Source organism: Cricetulus griseus (genome assembly GCF_003668045.3).
Source record: "Cricetulus griseus strain 17A/GY chromosome 1 unlocalized genomic scaffold, alternate assembly CriGri-PICRH-1.0 chr1_0, whole genome shotgun sequence".
NCBI classification, from domain to species: Eukaryota; Metazoa; Chordata; class Mammalia; order Rodentia; family Cricetidae; genus Cricetulus; species Cricetulus griseus.
In genome coordinates, this window is record NW_023276806.1 from 165,678,248 (window position 1) to 165,697,686 (window position 19,439).

The following is a 19,439-nucleotide window of genomic DNA, read 5'->3' on the forward strand; positions in this document are numbered from 1 at the left end:
TGCCTCACTTACTCATGCTTATTAGTATGAAAATGCAATAATGCAGCCTGTGTGTGTGTGTGTGTGTGTGTGTGTGTGTTGAGGGTGAGATATCAACATGAATTATCTGGCATGCTACTTTCTGCTTCTTATGAGAAGTCCTGTAAGAGGGGTGCGTCAGCACACTATTCCAAGTGACCTTGAAGAAAAGGTAGCTAGTGTTGTTCTTGAGTCAAAGTGAAAATCAGGCTGGCATATCAACGTGCTAGTCTATGAGTCTTTTTTTATTTTCTTTTTGGCCTGCTTCTGTAGGGACGACAAATAGGTAAGAGTCATCTAAAGCTTTTGGGAAGGGATGTGATTAGCATTTAAAAGTTTAACCTATGTCATCACTTCCAAAGAGGTCTGTCCCTGGGTGAAATCTTACTTCCTGTGTACACTTCCTCTGCAGAGTTGCTGCTGTGAATAATTTTTTTTTGATGAAGTGCTGCTTTAGAAATTTGGATCAATGGCATCTCATTTGCATTATAGGGAGAAAGTTAGAGCTGCATGGAATTGTAGCTTGCTTTGCAAGACAGAATTGGAGACTTGCTTTGCAAGACACTGTAGTGGCCTTATTTGCTACCACTGTGTTGAAACAATGTTTCAACTAACAAAGAAAGTTACTTTACTAGGTTATCTTTACCTATTTCTTTAGAAGGGGAAACTCTGGATCTTACACTAAGATTTACTACTACGTTCTTGCACCGTCTACTAGAAGAGACATTTTCCAATGGTTGTTTCTTCATGAAAACTTAGTTTCTACCCTGTTCTGAAACCCGGAGATTCAATAATAAGCAAAACACTTGAAATGTTTTTTCTTTTTTTTTTTTCCATTTTGGTTTCCACGGAGTGTGCAATCTGCTCTTGGTTTTATGTACTAATTTTCTGTTTACCTAGATCAAGAGAAATGTCAAGGTAGAAGGAAAACCAGAAGTTCAAACAGAGAAGCAGTCTGTTAACTGATCAGTTTGCTCTTAGACTTCAGCAGTGACTAGACTCAAGAGTAAGAGCTTTATACTCAACCATGAGAAGACTCTTCTGATATTCATTCATTCATTCATTCATTCATTCTTAAAATATTTGCAAGAGACTTTTTCAAACTTGACACTAGGCCAACTACCTTCCCCAGAACCATGGAAAATTTGAAAGTTCTGTCTTATGGTGCTTACACTCCAGTGTGGGAGACAGATAAGCAAAACTGGTTAGGGATGTTGCAACTTAACCCCATTATGTAAATATGGACACCATCTGCTAAGGAGTGAACTAAACACTACCAAAACATCCACTCTGTCCATTTCACATACTTAGGATTATTCTCAATATGGTTGTTGTCTTAGTTTGGGTTTCTATTGCTGTTGCAAAACATTATGACCAGAAAGCAAGTTGGGGAGTAAAGTTATTTGGCTTACACTTCAGCATTGCTATTCATCACTGAAGGAAATCAGGACAGAAACTCTAACAGGGCATATCCTGGAGGCAGGAGCTGATGCAGAAGCCATGGAGGGAAGCTGCTTACTGGCTTGCTTCTTATTGCTGGCTCAGCCCAAATGCAGGACCAATGGCTCAGGGATGGCACCATCTTATCACTAAATGAGAAAATGCTTTACAGTTTAATCTCATCAAGGAATTTCCTCAACTGAGGCTCCTTCCTCTGATGACTCTAGCTTGTGTCAAGTCGACACACAGAACCAGCCAGTCCATGTTGCCACCATCATGGTCTACACTGTATAAAAGAGAATTCAGTCGCAGGAGAAATAAGGTGTGTGTGTGTGTGTTTTGTTTTTTTGATATAATGTCTTTCCGGCCTAAAACACATCATGTCGCCTAGTGTAACCTTAAACTCATGGCAATTCTCCTGCCTCAGACACCTAAATGATGGGATTACAAAACTGCAACATCACTCCTTGCATTTCACAACTCTTATAAATCTTATCCAAGACATAGTGAATAATGCACACCACTCACAAATGGAATGAGTATAAACTATAGTAAACCCCTCATTTTTAAATTGTATATAAACTCACTACAAGGGGCAGATGGCAGGTAGACCTACAAGGTTATCATGCTAATTTCTGCCATGGTTGTAATAGTGATAGAGTACCTACTATGTAGGTAGATTGTCTACCATGTGCAAAGAAGTAAGCAAAAAACAACCATTTATTTGAAGCAGGTGTGGAGGCTAAAGCAAGATTGTCATGAGTTAGAGGCCAGGTTGGACTACATAATAAGTTTCAAGCCAGCCTTGGTTACAGAATGAGTTCTTGTCCCAGACATGCAAACATACACAGAGAAACACAGATACATACATACACTTATACACAAACACACACATTCACACACAAGAGACATACACACAGATACACATACACATTATATACATACAGAGATACACAGAGAGAGAGACACACAGATACATACATTATACATACACATCATACACACAGAGATAGACATATACACATGCATATTATACACAGAGAGAGACATACAGACACACATATACATTATACACACACACATATACATCATTTTGGGTGATGGAAATTAGTTTGCTGAGAAGAAAAGAAAATTATGACAGATGCTACACTGGTACCTTTGTGCTGCTTGACAGAATACATGACAAACAACTGATGGAAAAATTATTTACTTTGGCTTTCATTCCGAGGTTTTCAGTTCATTATGGCAGAGTTCAGTTTATGGTGGTGGCTACATGTGGCAGAGACTGTTCTCATCATGGCTGACAGGAAGCAGAGAGAACAGAAACAGGCAGAATTAGAACCTTTCAGGCTCCTGTCCTTAGCAGTCTTCTCTCACCAGTTAGTCTCCACCTTCCAAAGGTTCTAGAGCCTTCCTAAATAGTGCCCACTAGCTAGGGACAAGTACTGAAAAAAAAATTAGCCTGCATTGTATATATCATATTTAACCATATATAAGAACTAAACATTGGAAGGTTTTCCTGAGAAAGTAGTTCTGAATAATGAGAAAGACTTGCCACTCAGTGCAAGCACAGGGGGCTTGAGGGACAAGTGCATTCCATATGTTCTTGGCATTTAAAGAGACTGATATAGCCAGACCACAGGAGAGAGAAAGTTTTGTAAGAGATGGGAATTCAGTACAGCAGTAAGTTGTACAAACCTTGGTTTTGAGTTCAAATCTTACTGGGGGTGTGATGGGAAAATATTGTGACATTTCAAGTAGGCAGTGACAGTTACATTTCCATTACTGTATCAAGCACAAAAGGGAAAAAAAAACTGTTTATAATATCCTCTAGTAAGGGTGATGGGGCTTGGTGGGAACTGTGGTGGTACAAGAGAAAGGCAAGAGAACTGACTGTTTTAGATTGTTTGTTTGTGGTTATTAAGAAACATGACAGACAAGATGTAGAAATAGGGAAATGGAAAGAATCAAAATGATACTTAGATTTTTGGCTTGAACTACCATCCTGCAAAGCTTGGAAATAGTATTACTGGCTATGCTTATTTAACTATGGTTGAGGCTGATAATAATAGCCAGAGAATTTTTGGGACATTTCTCAAGTAATGTATCAAATGACACTATTCCAACAATTCCATCTAGTCTTCCATATGCCTAAGTGGTTTCTTTTCTTATGCCCATGATACAGATGAGGAAGTGGAGGCAGAGAAAGAGTAAATAAGTTTCTGAAGGCCACAGGTTAGTTGACAGCAGAGCAGAGGAATGTCTGGGCAATCTGCTTCTGAAATAGATGCTTCCCATATTCCTCTACTCCACCCCGTCACCCACTACCCCCGTGAAAGAATAAACAAACACTTGGACTTCTCCAGCTGTCTTGGTGTTGTCACTGAAGCTGAAGTTGACGTTTGAAGCTGATATTTATGTTAACATTCAGTTACTGCCCAAACAAAGCCTTCCCATTTTTACAGCAGGTAGGCAGGAGCCTGCCTCCTTGGGTACTGCTGATACAAATCCAAACCCAGCAGTGATTTCACAACTTTTTATCACTCCTGTGTGCTGGTCTTTAATCTACAGGAAGGCAGAACCTGCCCAGAAAAGTGTCTTTGACTTTAGGTGCAGCTTGTAGATGTCAACATTTAAGGGATTTCCTACTGCTAATAAAATAGTAATTGGCATTAACTGTCACATAATGGCCTCCTACTTGCCATTCCTTTTATGGGTACTTTCATGTAATGCCTTATTTAAGCTTTTTTAAAAAAAATTTAAATGTCATTTCAGGAAAACCAAGGCCCAGAGGGGGTCTCATAATTTGTTTATGCTGAAAGCACAAAAGTGATAAAACCAAAATTTGAACCTAGGTCTTATTTTGATGATGTTCTACTTCAAAACTGTCACTTTTGTGAAAAACACAAACAGCAACAACAGTATCAACAAGGACAACAACAACAAACCCCTGCACTTGAAATGTGTGAGGTGAACATATTTCAGGCATGTCAGGGAAGCTGCTTTGAAGTCTCTCACCACAAGAACATGTCCCTAGCATGCCCCATAAATGTGTTACTGTCCTTCAAGTAGCAAATGTGTATTAAAATCCTCAAGAATTGACTACCAAAAATTCCTCTTAAAAGCATTTTAAATGATCATTGTTTTACAGTTTTAATTGTCAACTGGTAATAAAAAGTTCCCAGGAAAAATTTTAGACAAAGCTTTTTGAGAATAAATGCTTAATAACTCTGCCTTTTAATGTCAGATTTCTGCAGATAATGTCATGTACAATGACTGGCATAAAACAGAAAGGGGCCTGCTGCAGTGCAATGGACGATCTATAAAACCGTTGGAACCACTGCAGGCACAGGGTGTGGGCTGAGCTTGGGAACACCTCCAACACTCAGAACCCAGTTGAGTCCAGTGCTGTCAGTAAGGCTGCTAAAGCCAGTGTTAAATGGCATTACCGCTGCCGCCTACAGAGCCTTGCTAGCTGCTGTCTTGCTCAGATGCAGCTAACACACATCCAGCCTCTCTCCCACTTCCCCTTCTCATAAGAAATCTTGCCAAGTCATGTCCAATAGCCTAAGTCACATCTGCAAGCCTAGCAAAATAAGCAAAGGCTGAGAGCTCTTGCTTTTAGCTTTCTAGGCATTTTGGACAGGATATGCTAGAAGAAAGGTACAGTGGGGTTTGAAAGGTTAATGATGTTATAGTCCCCCACACTCACTATATTTGTGCCAAGTTACTCTAATCTCAGGCATCTCCTGGATGGCTTTTGAATGGGATAAAACCCGTGTACCGTTTTAGAGACTTGTATGTATTCTCCTTAATCATGTTATACCTACTGGCTGCCTAAGATAGTGTCCCAGAATTCAGAGAATGTGTAAGAATCACATAGAACACGTGATGTACAAGCCCGAGATGCACCCTGGTAAATCTGGATACCTTGTGACAAGCAGGATTCTGCATCTTAAGTCAATATCCCAAATGACTCCATTTCCTCCTACCATAAGAAAGCCGGGTCCCCCCTTCTTTACGTGGGATACACTCTATGAAAGGGGCAGGTCCCTGTAATTTATGTAGTTTAGCAGAAGGCAATTGGTGTGTCCAGCACACACTGAGCAATCTGGAATGCTAGTTCCCCTGACCTGTGTGTGTCATCCGATGTGATGAAGGGAATGATCAGGGTTGTAAATGTTCGTTGAGTTCATGCCCTCATCCCTGCCAGTTTTGAGGATTTTTGGAAAGTACTAAACCAGATTTCATAAAAGTTGATTTTATCATAATAGAGTGAAAAACCCAGGAAACAGAAAACTTTGGGTTTTTTGGAGACTGCCCGATCTGCTTCCTAATGTGACGTTTTTTTAAAATGTTTTTATTAACATCAGTAATCATATACAAAATAATGGGTTTGATTGTGGCATGTTGTATTTTAATTATACCAGCTCGCCTTTTCCCTCCTTGTCTGCCACTCCCCTTGCTAATCCTTTCCCCCTTCTGCTCTCACATCATTTTCTTTCTTTTGAGGAGTTAGGGGGTGACTCAATGTTTCATTAGTAGGATTGTTTACAAAAGTATGGTGGGTGAGAGATTTGTTTGCAGCAGCTTCTGTCTGTCCTATCAGTACTACACTTCTAACGAAAATGTCTGTCCCTCCTAATTAACTGTTAACTGCATATGAGTCCTCAGGGTTGATGTAGAGTTTGTTAAAAATTAAAGTGGCCCATGAGCCCACCATGCCACCATCTTGGCAGCTAACCTGACAATAATTCACATTTAATTACATCCCTGGCAGGAAGCACAGGGGATCCTAGGATGTTCTGGGCACTCACTTCCAGACTTAGTGGGAGCTCACACCCATTTCCCACCCGAGAACTGTTTGCAATTGGGAAGATTTTCACAGATTTTAAAGAGTTTCAAGCCCTCGATTTTCACAAGATAACTCATTTCAGGATCCAGCCTCCTCTGTAGGATTCTGCAAACTGCAATTCACAATTTTATTTGGGGCAGCTACAACACTCAGGATTTTGCACATCTGCATGGTTCAGTTTGAAGAGCAGCTAATTGGTGTATGATTGAACTATGTCATCATACAAGAACCAGTGCCTACGGAGGTCGTGGACATTTCAAAAGGGTCAGGAGGTTTTTGTTTGCTTTTTTTTATTATTTTAAATTAAACTATATTTCCATACTCTGGCCAGCTTGGGATCTGTTCCTTTTTTTTTTTTAAAAAAAAGAAGGAAAGAAAGAAAGAGAAAGAAAGAAAGAAAGAAAGAGAACTATATCCCAAAGAGTCTGTGTTCAGAATCTACTTGACTAATTCAGTCACATCTCATCTTAATAAAATTGATAAAAATTAGCTGTTACCTCCATTTTCTAGTGGACTACCCAGCAGAGGTCCCCCCACCCCAAGTTTGGTACAACTAATAAAGAGCTGCTAATAGGAGTATGTCATGACCTGTACTTTTGCTCTTGTCTTTAGTGGAATAATATATACACCAGCACAAATGCTGATCACACATGCATTGAAAATCATAGCGTCAGATCTTGAGCCCAGTGTCTGGTTCCTCCTCAAGGTCAAAACTTCTGAGCTGAGGCAGTTTTCCTTAAGCCACAGGTGAGTCATCCCCTCTAGGCCATTTGAAAAAGAGAATTGCTGAGACTGTCACTTCTGCCTCATTCTTTCCCCATCTATCAAGGCAGAGGTGAACTTTCTACCGTTCCAGATGCTGCTCATCCACTTTGTCCTTTTATGACCAGCTGTTCCTCTGCATGCCTGTGGTCCCTCCCCCTTTCAAGTCTGTGACCTCTCCCCTGTGGTCTGATTTCAGTTCCATTACTGCACTGTCCTCGTCAAGGTCTTCCACACTGTGAGCTGGCTAGGAACTGCCATTTATTTGACCTCTGTTAGTGCGTTTTTTAGTCATCACATCCTGCATGTAGCTCTTTCTTTTCTGTTGGCCATAGGCCATTCAGATCAGGCTTCTCTTCTGCTCATATATGTATCTATATGGCTCAGTGAATACTGCCGCTTTTTGCCCATTCAGACAGTTTGTAACCTGAAAATCAATTGTACCTTCCCTTTGCCCCACTCACTATGTGTTAGCCAAGAAGGCCCTCCATTCTAGTTCTGTGTCATCTGGAGCTTGGCCACTTCTCTCCACTATAACTAACCCTGTCTCCCATCTTGCCCAAATATGGGTCGAGTTGCCAGAACTTTCCTTATGGACCTCCTGCCTTTAAACTTGCTCCCCACCCCCACTCCTTGCATGTGATGCCTGATCAACCTTCCAGAACTAAGTCAGATTTTAATACCCTTCTTATCTTTCTAGGGCCACCAATCATTCTGTCATAGGGAAATCAAAACAATTGGTTTTGATTCCCTGCCTGTCTTTGCTTGGATATGAACGCTACCCTTAACCTTCATAAGAGAAGCTCCCAACTGAAGTAGGCAGTTAATTCAGAGAGACTCACAGCTGGTCAATCTGAGGAAAGTAAATGACTGAGGAGTGACTGGCCCTGAGCATAATATCTGTATTATCCCCTCCGAGGCTAATTCCTTGAAAGGGAGTGAGAAAAGAATGAAGGGGATGTCCAGGAAGAATGCTGCCTCTTCTGGATTTGGCCTGGCCATTGCACTCACTGCAGCATAAGATTAACTGACACCATTTCATCTTGTGTGCTAGAGGGGTTCATGTGTTCCCAACCCTCACTGAAGGATTATGGACAGCCATGGGATGCTGGGGGAAGAGGACATCATTTTCTTCCGTGTTGTAACCACTGATCAGTGGCCCACATTCCATAACAGCCCTACCCCCACTGCCATAATTGAACTCAGTTAAATCTCTCAACTCCACAAACATGGCATTCTGTGACCATTTCTTGACCTCTTGGTTCCTTGGGTACTCACCTCACAGTTCTTATCCCCCTGGCTATCTCCTGTATACCTTTGAAGATAATTTTGTCTCCAACAAGCCGACTTAGAGCCCCCGTCGCTAGAGGATTTGCAGACATACTGAACATCTCACTCAATTATAAGTTGATTGCCGGGTACTGGTCCTTGTCCCAGCCTCCCTCTACCTATATCCTGGCTCTTCCCACTCAGCCGCTTTGTGAGTACCTTGAGCTTTCTCTGGTAGTCCGTATCTTGTCTGCTTTTATCTTATCTATTTTTCAGGTACTCAGAAGTTTGCTTGTTAAATAAGTGGCTCTGGGAGGATTTTTAGAAGTGTGTATTTGTTAGTGGTGGGAACCTTTCAATTTAAATGTTGGCTTTCTCCCCTTCCTCTAGGTGTGTAACTTGTTTCTTTTAAACTACTGGTTTAGAATACCTCCATTTACCTGCCCTGCCTGTTTATTTCAGCCTTGTGGTTTTCTAGTGAGGAACTCATTAAAGGGTTAGGGGTGGAGCTCACTAGGGCACTGGCCCAGGAACTGATTAAGTTAAAGGAAACTGTATCTCTCCCACTGCACAGATCTTTACATAAAACTTAATGGTTCGTTGCATGTAAATGAAATCAGCTTTATTATCACACTGGCCCAGTATTTTTCTTTGCAGCATAGTATAGTCTTGGCAAAAACCTAACAGTGATTTACTAGGGGCAGGGCCTTAAGGAAGTTACTTAATTTCTCAGTATGGTATTTTATTGGCCTCCAGAACAGGGCAGTATTTACTTGGTAAATGAAAGTGTTCTATACAATATTATTTGTCAATTATTCATCCTATGTGAAGCCCTTAGTAAATATATGCTGAATTACCCTGTACGTAGCCATTATATATAACAAGGATTTTTACTCTTGAGTGTTTTTTTCCGCTTCCACAATAGACTAATGCTTTAAAGTTCCTATTAAATCCATCTGCCTTTTATATTAAACAGCTCAATCTGGGAAATGCAAAATAGCTTGCTTGCTTGCTTGCTTGTGAGAGTAGCTCTCTCGTATCCCAAGGATGGCCCGGGACTTTCTATGTTATCTAGGCTCCCACTCAGCCTCTCAAGCACTGGGATTGCAGGTATCCACCACCATGCTAAGGTCGGTGTTAGGTTTTTTGTTACAAGAGTTTATTCACAACACACTTAGTGTCAGGCAGGCATATATTAAGACATCTTTAATTTTCCTTTCCCAAAAATGTCTGTCTTGTGTAACTTTACAAGAGGAAGGAAAGATGCAGCAGAGTAACCCTACAGAAAAGTGGCGATCCTGCTAGCACGTTTAACTAAGCAGGAACATTTAGACAGGAATTCTGCTGTCTCCTTCCTTCCTTGGAAATGACAAGACAGAAATTAGAGAAACTGTGAGTCAGTGAACAGGGAGTAGCTGTGCTTTTGACAATATTTGATGCTAATTTTTAAGCAATAAAAAAAATCTGAAAAAACCGAAAAGGTAGTAAAACATAGAGGGCTTGTTCGCCAAGTGAGAATCCTGTTGTTGGTTTACTTGGGAAAAGTCTTTGCTTCTTATGACCTCAAAGAACCCGAGTTTAGGACTAATTGCTGTACCTGTGTCTTGATAATTTACTTTCCTGGCTCTGGGTGGCTAAGCCAGATGGCTCCGTTCCAAGACACATTTGGGCTACAAGGAAACTGCTGGCTTCCATAGAGGGCTGGTGAGATTAAAGAGGAAATGAATGGCGTTTCTGGTAGCAGCGGCTGTTTTGTTCACCGCACTTCTAATATCCATTTTGTCAGTTCCCTGAGTAGGGAGCATGAGCCACAACCCCCTCCCTTTGTGACATTGCAGAGTCCATAGTGGAGCCTGGTAATGTACGGCTTTAAAAACTACTCACACACATAGGCACACCGGGAAGAAGAGGTTTTTGTAGTTTGGGTTTACAAAAGTGGGTGTTCTGTTTTCTTGAGCAGCCTGACCCGTGTCCCCAGTGATTCCTAGTGCGGCCTAGGAAACCGCAGCAGTGCCACCTAGGAGACTTCTCTGTGTGGGCACATGTTTGGGTCAAGTAAATAGTTCACCTCGGGGAGTGGGGGGCGGGGAGCAAACCGTCTTTCTGGTTTGTAGCTTTGGACTGTGTGGCAAACTGTGTTCAGAAGGATCGGTGATTGGATGAATGTTCCACTGGGATCCTTTTAAATGTTTTCCCCAACAGTGCTTTGGGGGGCAAGGGTGGCCTCCAGCTTCCCTACCCACTCTGACTATAAAACCTCTCAGAAAAGACCTGAGCTCTGCCCTTTTCAATGGAGTGTGAATTGTAGTCTGTATTACTTCCCTCCCTCTCCCAGGACTGTTTCTATTGAGGAATTGGGTCCTACTAGGACATGCAGATTCTTCACTATTTTCCTCCTCTTATGCCTATAACTTGAAAGCAATCTTTTGCAATGAAAGGATATTGTAGTAAGTTTTATGGGGAGTGTTTGGGAGATGCTTTTGATCCCTACTTCTTAAAAAAAAAAATCCAGCTCTGCTTTCAGTAAGATTTGTTTAATGTGTCTGTGCAGTAAAGGTTATCTCCAAGGGGAGGTTATCACACACCGAGTGTGGCCTAGAGAGAAGAGTTGTGGCTCACTAACACAAAGTAGCCAAAGCAAATGCCACTCAAATGGAGAGAATGTTACAGAACAAAACAACAAGGTGATTCTGCCAAAGGAAGAGATACATTTGGAACAGAAGTCACATTTTGCTTCAGCACCCTATCTCCACTGGGGTATGTGCTTACGTCTGTGTCTGTGAGCACACCCCAGTGGGGAGGCGGGGAGGCGCTGCTGGACAGGCTCTCCTTGAAGGTTGTAGAACTCGGTGAAAGAAATGAGGACAAAGATTCCGTTCCTAACTTGGATTTTTCTTAACTGTCTCTACTCTCAACACAGTTGAAAAGTAAAGCATGGTGTCCGGCCCCCAAAACAGTGCCACAATATCTGTGTATAGAAGTCCAGTCTCACCTTCCACATGACAGATAGGATGTTACCTATAATTTAAACACCACTGTTAGTTCACTCTGTAAAGGATTTCTTAAAACTTTTTATGCAGATTTTTCATTGTTTCTTATTTTATTTATTTTGTGAGACAAAATCCCACTGTGACACTCAGGGTGCCCTGAAACTTACTGGGTGGTTAGGCTGGCCTTGAACTAACAGCAATCCTATGCCTCCCAAGTGATAGAATTTATAGGTGTGAGCCAGCGCTTGGGCTTATTCAAACATTCCTCAACTTTTTCCATCTAACCAATCCAAAGTTCATAGGCACACAATGAATGGTTGTATAGTTCTCTGGTTGGAAGAGTTCTTCATTTTATTTTTACCACCAGTTCATGACAAGGGTGAGGCTTTTATCCATTTATTTTACCTTCTCATTTCGTGTGGGTCTGATAAATGGTATTTGTATGCCAGGGGAATACACTGACTTGTTCAAGGTCATATGGTAAGGGGCTTGTGAGTTTTGGAGTTTATGTGTTTTTCTCATGGTTTCTAAGAGGAAGTGTGTAAGGGAGTCTTTACCCCTAGAAAACATTGTTCAAACCAAATCTTATTCAGAGGCATGAATACACGAGACAGTACAGAAAGAAGCTTGACTTCTTTGTTAAAATCGAGGTTAATGATAAGTATTGATCTCCGCTTATTGGGTATCTTTTGCCTATGCAATAAGCCAATCAACCAAATTAGTAAGTCCAGGTTTAGTAAACAGAGCAAAGCAACTTCTGGGTGACTCTGAGGCAGGAGAGAAAAATCACGTGGCAGGTCTGCTGACCAAGTCTTAAATACCCTGTAGGTATAGTCTTGGGCAGCCCTGAGGGAGGAGCTGACCCTTGGAGGACTTTCTTTGGGCAGGGTCTGGAGAGGACAGCTCCAGGGAGCTGATGCCTGGTGTGCTGAGATTTGGAATGGCCCACCCCAAGCTGGAGATCCTCAACAGTTAGGGGCCTAGAATTCTGGTGGAGGCATACCATTCTCCCCAGGAAGAATGGCTTGGTGTGGCCACGTTACATCCTTCACTCACCAATTCATTCAGAAAATGTTCCTTGAGGTCTGTTTTGCTTTTATATTTTGGCTGTGAAAGTCACTACCAATTCAGAGGCTTAATGGAATGCAAACATATTATGATTTCTCTGAGACTATAAGTCTGAAAATAAAGTATTCCTTTCCAGGGACTCCAGGGAAAAAAGCATTCCCTTCCATTTTCCAGGTTCTAGAAGTGGCCTTGGCCCTGACTCTTGGATTATTTTCTCTGTTTTCAATGTTGGCTGTGGTGAATCATTACTTTCTCATTCCATGATTTCTCTGACCAGAGACAATAAATATTCTCCATTTTTAAGGATGTAGGTAAATAATTGGGTCCCACAACCCAAGACAGTGGGTTTTAGTTCACTTGATCACATGAAACTACACATTCACAGGTTCCAGTATTAGGACAGTTACCTTTAGGGCCAGTATACTGTTCCCATGAGTATCCATGATGGACAAGACATCTTGTGGTGTTCACACACCACAAGAAAGCCTTTAGCAGGAAAGTAGAAGAAATGGATCTTCCTCAGGAAAGAGTATACCAATTGGTTTTCCAGTACCCAGTGGTCAGCCCTGAAAGCATACATACAAACATAGACTAAGCAGGTCTACTAATGTGTCTAAAAATATATATGTATATCATATACATGTGTGTATGTAACAACAATTAATGAAAAAAGAGGCCATGATTTGTAAAGAGAGCAAGGGGAAGTAAGTATATGGGAGGGCTTGGAGGGAGGAAGGGAAGGAGTAGTGATATAATTATATTAGCTCAAAAAATAAAAATAATGAAAAAAGTTTAAGAAGGCAAGAGCACCCAAATGACAAAACAAAAAAGAAGGAAGAAAAAGAAGGCCTTCGGCAGGCTAGAAAAGAAACACAGTTTTAGTAAGAATAGTATGTGAATAATGACTGTGGGGCAGAGGACCAGAAACAAACTGAAATGAAAATTGAAAATCAGACATTCCTGCAAGTCCAGTAATTCAGAGCATTGTCAAAACAGCATAACCTAGTTGCCTTACAAGGCTTCCATTGAATACAACTTTAATATTTCAGCTGAGGTTTAAGATATCAGGGAATAGAGTGGACCATATAGTTTCTTCCAGAATCATTGATCCTGAATATTTCCTGTGAGTTCTGCCTTCTCACCTCTGCTCCTTCATTCTTGTGCTGAGCTATGCTAAAGAGGAAGCTCTTTGCAAGAGGGAGGTTCTTCCTTAGTGCCATCAAAGTGTGTGCAAAGCTCCATTACCATGCAGATTTATCTGTAATAGCTTTGAAGGAAAGTTATTCAAGAAATAGACATGCTTTTTTTTTCTTTTCCGATGACATTCAATTAAATTAGCACAGATTTGGTTTTTACCTTAATCCAAATACACTTTTATAAAATTAACAAAAATACCTTCAAAGACATTTGTATTTGACTGACAGCAAAAAATTGAGGCTGTGCAGGTGAAATTATTTTGCAATTGTAGCAATCTGTCTTAATTGTATTTTAAGAAACTACCAAAGGACATAGATTTAAAAACACAGTCATCTGAATGGTGCTGAATAGTCAGCTGTGCATGGAATATGAAACAAATGCATTCCCATATGTTTGGTATTTGCAAAATTATTAAAGTACTAGAGATATGCCTTAATGTTCTCATAAATGATCTGACAGATTTCCTGTAGTCTTGGGATGGTATGTTGTGCTGAAAAGGACAGAAATTAGAATCAGACAGATTCAAGTTGGTGTACTGGTTTCACTATTCTGAAATCACCTCAATTTCCTCATCTTTAAAATTAGGATACATCAAAATTACGTCTTATTTGTTATTAGATATGCAAGATGCTTCATACATAGTAAATCTTGAAAAACAAAAAGCTTTATTCCTTGCATTGTTCCCCTCCTATGCTTGCACTGGCATTCCAATATTTTCTAGTTTTGATGAGCTGTCTACACTTCTATTCAAAGTCAGCTACTGTACTTTAGACACAGGTCTTACTCCATCTTGTCTACTCAGATATGCCACATGAGCAGTTCCCTTTCTTTTGACCAGTATCTCCAGTTGTTTCTTCTCACTAGACAATCCCAAATCACATACAAATATGCTGATGCTTCCACCTTCTTTCAAATGCTCCCTCCAACAACTCCTACTTCCTTGTCAATTGCCACTCTATTTTGTTTTTATTTTTGTAGTCTGTTTACTAAGTTGCTTTCCTTTGAAGGAACAGTCTTCAAAAGAGTTTCATATTTTGTCTGATTCACTTTTTCTCATGCTTTCTTAAAACACTTCAGACAAGTTTTTCTCCCAGGCTTCCTCAGTCAAAATGCTTGGTTAATATTAGCAATGGCTTCCATGTTGCTTAATCTGGTGGCTGATTCTCAGTCTTTAAGATAATCTGGCCCAGACACCTTCTGCTTTGCTAGTTTTTGTTTTATCTGTTTTTGTTTCTTATTGAGTCATGGTGTCACTGTGTAAATCCAGTGCAGCATTGTGATCCACCTGCCTCAGGCTCCAAGTGCTGGGGGTGATTTGTAGTCATGCGATACATCCTCTGCTCTGAGTTGTTTTTTCCTACTCTTCTGATGTCCCCCTATACAGCTCCTGCATTCTATCTTCTGTGGGACCTGAACTCCAACACAGTATGATGTTCAGTGCTTTGTTAGTTTTTCTCTTTAGGATACCTGGGTGACCTAATCCATCCTCTTTGTTTAGAATCCAACGTATTTATTGAAGGTGATCATATTTTCATTTCCAGTCCCAACCAATCCCATACTGCAAATCCAGATTCCAGTGTCCTGACCTGGTGTCATTACTGGAAGACTGACTACAAGTTACCTTACATGCAGTGTAGCTTCTAGTCTGGCCCACACTCGTCTCACACCAATCATTTGTTCAGGTGCAAATCCTTGAGTTGCCTTGAGTCTCAATTCACACTCCAGCTGTAATTCCCCACACTCAGGGGTTAGCCTTCAGAGGTCCAGATTCTTGAGTGCTGATGAACGAATTTTCGTTAGCATCCTTTGGTGGCTTAGAGGGGTAACTCTTCATCGGTATCTCTTTACGTTCTTCTTTTTAAAATGTCACTACCCTTTGTTACCCTAAAGCCATCACAGCGATTATTTCAAGGAGTCTTAATATTAATATTAAATTTAATATAATATTAAATCATGAAAGCGTTTATTTGCAGACATGGTTGCTTGTATCTCAGGCTGGCCTCAGACTTGCTATCCAATTGAGAATAGCCTTGCACATTGACCCTTAAACTTGCTTCCATCTCTTGCATGCTGGCATAACAGGTGTGCAACAACATACCTGGTTTATGTGGTCCCAGGGATTGAACTCAAGGCTTTAGGCATGTTAACAAGCATTCTACCCCCAGCCCTTTACTTACTTCTGTTTTATTTTAATTTGAAGTCTGCTCGTATCCCTCCCATGAATCTTGTCCCACTCACAGTACAACTGGACTGAGGACTACAATACTCTTGATTTTTGCACCCCAGTTCTCTCTGATGCCATCTGCCTCTCCCGTTTACTCTAGCTCTTTAAATACACATGATCCCTTCAGTATACCTTCAGGGACTTGGCATCCTCTTTTGTCTTTAGCAGCGTTTTCCCACAGATGTCTAAGTGAACTACTTTAGTTCCATCCAGTCCTTGGAGAGAAATACCCAGGAGGCACCCAATGATCACTGTGCTTAAAATGGCGGTCTGTTCGTACCCATGCTGTAGTCCTGGAAGAACAATGGTAAAGGCTAGCTCTGATGGTTTCTTTAGACTCAGGGATGCCAGGGAATTTGATCCTCCCTATAAGTTTTTCCAAACACTCAAACTCAAGATTTGCATGTAGCATGTCTGTATTTCATCAAAGAGAATATGGCTAAAGATATTAAGTAGCACACAAAGTGTTACTAGTGCTTAAATGCTGTGGTAAGTCTTGGTGAGGGACAGCCACTCTGGTAGAAGGATGAGGCTTCTGTCTCTAAAGGGCCACTGAACTGGCAAGTTATAGCTAGAGGGGCGGTAATGCATACCTGTCATCTGTCAGTATCATGAGCATCCCAAGTGTGCAATGACTTGTAGACATTAGAGATGGCTTGGAAGCTGTGAGACTTCAGCTCAGCTGAATCCCCTCTTTGCTGTCTGTCCAGAGTTTTTCTCTGAAGCTGGAGACAGTGTGGGTTCCATTCCAAACATTGTATCAAAACTACCATCACAGTAAAGAGAGTCACTAAGTCATTGATTTTCCTGTACTTACAACATGCATGTCTATACTACACTGAATAGCACTAAGTATGTAACAGCATTATGTCTAAATAAACAGTATGCACAGCTGAAGTAAAATCCTTTACTGAGGCCTCAGAGCTTAAGAACATTGGCTGCTCTTTCAGAAGACCCGTGTTCGATTCCCAGCACCCACATGGTAGCTGACAAACTGTGTATAACTCCAGTTCTGTGGTGTCTAACACCCCCTTCTGGCCTCTGTGGGCATCAGGAATGTATGTGGCACACAGATATACATGCAAAAAATACACTTGTACATATTAAAGTGAAATTTAAAAATACTTTATTGCTAAAAATTCTGAGGATCGCCAGAGGTATGGGAAACTGGCACCCATAGACTCCATCACTATGTGTTTGTCACAAACCTTCAGTCTGTAAAAACTGCAATAGCTTTGAAGTGCAACAGAGTAGAGCCCAATGAATTTGAGTATGCTTTCCCATACCTAGGTCTTTTCTTAGAGAATGATGCCTACTTGTGATTTTTGATTCATATTATCTCATTTTAATTGTTTTAGTACCAACCCCTTTCCCTGGCTCTAAAGATTCTTTTCCCTAAATCCTTATAACAGGATATGTAACACAATTTCATTCCTGCTTTTTGTTCATCTCCCTAAGTTTAAAGGTGAGGTTTATGGAGGAAGATGTATTTTGCCTTTTGTTCAATGGATAGCCCCAATATCAAGGGTGTGGCACATTATATATACCCAATAACTATTCGCTGAATGAATTGAGAAACGTTTATCTCTCTCTATCTCTGTTCCTCCCTCTCCCCCCTCTCTGTCTCTCTGCAACTTTTATGCATTCAGTATCAGACATAGTGCATGGTGAAGACAAGAAACATCTTCTGCCTCCATGTTTCCTAGGACCTACAATATGAACATTATTCTTGGAGAGGTTGGCAGGTTGACCAGTTACCAAGGTCCTTGGGGAGGCTTCCCAAATCTAATCAGGATAAAGGGCCTTGGAGAAATAATTTTCAGGGGGAGTCACATCTCAGCATCAGCAATATAAGAGAAAGGCATAATGCAATAAATACCCATGAAGGAGAACTGTTATTTCCCCAAACAGAGATCCCCAGGCAGGTCATTTGTACAATTTGGTCTTTGCTATGGGCTAAGGGAGATAGTATAATGAGAGTATGTCCCCACAGTGCTCAAAGTAGCCCTAAATAAACTAAAGTAGGAATCCTGCCAAAGAAGACCCCAAGTAGTGAAAGAATAAGAGGTTTTAATTCCATTTGTAAGCCACTACATCCACCAAACTGCTATTGTAGTGACATGGAAATGGTCATGTGGTCCAGTGTGTCAGTGTGCAGATATTTATTTAAAAAATAAATATTTAGTTTCTTTTAACATGTGGCAAGCTACAGAAGTAGGGAAGATTTTAGTCATGGGCACCTGTGTTTTTGTATCATTTTAAAATGCCACAGATGACTAGTTCATAAAAGACCTAGTGGGTTTTTAAATGCTTTCACGAGCCTTTGCTTTGGTTATTTATTTGTTCTGCAATGGCCATTCTTTCTTTATTGTCATTTATAAAGTCCTTGTCTTTTTGGGTCTAACTAGAGTCACATTTTCTCTCTCAGTTTCTGTGGAGCTGCCTTCTTAGTCCTTCTCTCCCCTTATGATTAATTGATTAACTGCTTTCTTCTCTGTGTTCCCAAAACATTTATCATGGATTGAGGTATTATTTATTTACCTGCCTCTGTGTTTCAAGGACATCTTCATCATCTTTGTTTTCATGGTGACTGCTGCAGACACTGCCTGCTAACACTTGTTCTGTAAGTGGTTACTGGAGTAAAGAATTAGAATGGATTTTTTTGTCTTGGCCATGGATTCATCCGGCAAACATATATTGAGGAATTTTTGTATGCAAGACACTGGTGTGTGTGCTTCATAGATGCTTGAGAGAGAGAGAGGAAAAAAAAGCAAATCAGATGCTTAAGTTCTGAAAATTCTATGATATGTTGTAAGAAAGAAAAACAAGTCATGCATAAAAATAACTAATCCATGGTGGTAGGTGTTATTTTCTTATGGGTGTGTGTGTGTGTGTGTGTGTATGTGTGTAAGAGAGGGAGGAGGTGAGGGAGAAAGACAGAGAGAGGGGAAGAGAGCCACTGAAGAGGGAGAGAGAGGGAGGGAGGGACAGAGGGGAGAGGGCATAGGGGTGAAGGAGAGGAGAGGGAGGGGTAGAGGGAAGAGAGAGGGAAGGAGGGACTGGGGAAAGAGGGGGGTTCCCATCTGAGTTCAGAAATATCTAACTATTGGCTAAGAAAATGTTTTCCCTATAAAGTGGCTAGCAAACTGAGTCCACACAGCAGTTCGCTTCTGGTCTTAGAAATGAGTTTAAATTCTGCCTCCCATCTAAGGACATGTCCCAGCCTCACTGTGGCTTGGTGTGCCAGTGTAGAGGTCTCAATGAAAGTCCCTCTCAAGGTTGTGTTCCTGCTTGCCAAACTGTCTACATTTAAAAGGAAAGTGGTTCCCTTCAGCCTCAGGGTATGAATTTCATGCATTCCTACTTTTTCTGAGGTCCCCCTAAGAGATAATTCCTCCCCTCTAAGTGATAATTCCTCCACATGTTGCTACAAGTTCATTCCTAATTGCTATTAGGAAACTGGCTGTAGAAAGCTTACAACAGAACTTAACAGTAAAGCCATTGAAAGAATAATTCAGTCAGAATTGTATCCAGGAATATTTTGTTGTTGTTGCTCTTTTTCTTTTAAGGTTGATGAGAGCAGCTTGAATGCTTAACATTTAATTATATTTAAGCC

General features: G+C 40.9%; 1 protein-coding gene across 2 annotated transcripts in view; it reads left to right on the top strand.

The window, feature by feature from the left end:
* The window catches only part of Kitlg (KIT ligand), an 82,794-nt gene that overhangs the window by 16,839 nt on the left and 46,516 nt on the right, over window positions 1-19,439 (top strand). The gene's annotated exons all lie outside the window — the stretch shown is intronic.